Source organism: Atta cephalotes, assembly GCF_000143395.1.
Source record: "Atta cephalotes unplaced genomic scaffold scaffold00062, whole genome shotgun sequence".
NCBI classification, from domain to species: Eukaryota; Metazoa; Arthropoda; class Insecta; order Hymenoptera; family Formicidae; genus Atta; species Atta cephalotes.
This window is the reverse complement of record NW_012130126.1, coordinates 1,198,468-1,200,100: the sequence shown is the minus strand read 5'-3', so window position 1 is coordinate 1,200,100 and position 1,633 is coordinate 1,198,468.

Sequence of the window (1,633 nt, the reverse complement as noted above, 5' to 3'; positions counted from 1 at the left end):
GAGAGAGAGAGAGAGAATGAGAAGGGGAAGGGGAGTAACGGGGCGAGCACGATATCGGCCGCTCGGTCACCCGCGGTGGAAACGTGGGCCGTCACCTCCTCGTCGCCGCTCGGCCGCGTCCGTCGGGTCTGGCTCCTGCGCGCGATTGATCGTCGGCGGCGCGGCGCGCGTCATCGCCGTCTGTCCATCCGAGTCCCGATTCCCGCTAGTCCCGCTTGCTCGGCGAGTGCCGAGTAGTAGACGCGTGTCCGGACGACGGCGACGACCCTCTATTTCCCAACGCGGTGAGGCTGCGTGCGGAGACGAAAGCTCGTGATTTTTCACAGCCGGTACATGCGCCGTGTCGCTGGATCCCGCGACGTTGGATGCGTCGAAGGAGAACGAAGACGCGATCGCGGGGAACGGAATTTGATTGAATATTTACGGGATTCTCTCGCGATCGTTCCTCGATCTTCACTGATGTGTCTCTCCTTCCGGAAGAGATCTTAATATTCCTTATACGCCGCGCGTAGAGATCGCGAATAGCCGATAGCCTGATGTTTAATATCGCAACTATCCTGTTTACTTCTCGTCTCTAGAGGCGTCTTGTTCGTTTTTCTAAAAGTAGTTTCTCTTTCAATTCCTTCGATGTGACTGGGATTTGTCATCTCCTCCGTCCGATAATTAAGCTCGAAACGTGATTCTGTTTGAACACTCGTCCGCCACAATGCCGAATTTATGCGGGGTTGGCAACGAGGCGAATCAGATGGCAGATTATTTGTTTTAGCTTGACAAGAGATAAGAGCAGAGGTAAGCGAATGATTTGCTGATTAGTTACGTACTTGCTTCTTGACCTGCATCTAGAGACCCTATAATAGAATCTAGCTAAAAGTAATTTTATTAAGAATGAAAAAGAAGGATATATATAATATCTCTTTTTATATGCTATCTTAATTTAGCCTGTATTTTACGTGTTTTTACTTATTCTTATTAAAGTTGACAAAAGTTTACTAATCAAAGGTTTTTGTCATCTTGATTTCCTTATAGGATCTCTAGCTGACTTCGCGTAAGATCGTTACGGAAAAGGAACGCTAGAATTAAGTTAAGAAAAACGCGAATTGCTTGTTTTCCTCGAGAAAATGTAATAGTAAGATACCTCGTTATTTGACTATCTCCAGCTTCGCGCATTCTCAGTTTAACATGAAGCGTTTCCTTAAGCAAAGTCAACAGGCAAGCAAATTTAGATAGAGAGAGCGAGATATCTGTTTATCTCATTCAAAGAGAGTTAATTCAGGGGCCGAGTGAGAAACTCGCTTCCGTCTCCACGTTGGTTGATTTTTTTTTTTAATCGATTTTTTTAAACCGATGCGCTACCATTTTCTGCAGATGTTCACGAATAGAAGCAATCCAATCGTATATCTTTTCTGTTATTCCTTGCGCGAGATAAATAAAGCATGCTGCAATAGCATATGGAAAAACGTAAGCAGTAAAAACGCAAAGAAATAAGCAAATCAACATTTTTTGTTTTGCTGCTGTTTACGTTATTGTCTACGTTTTCGACTGTACTACTTACACGCTTACGTTTTTCGACCTAGCATCACTAGCTTTCCTTTGGCTTGCTTTCTCACTGGTTATGACGAATGTATGCAAAATT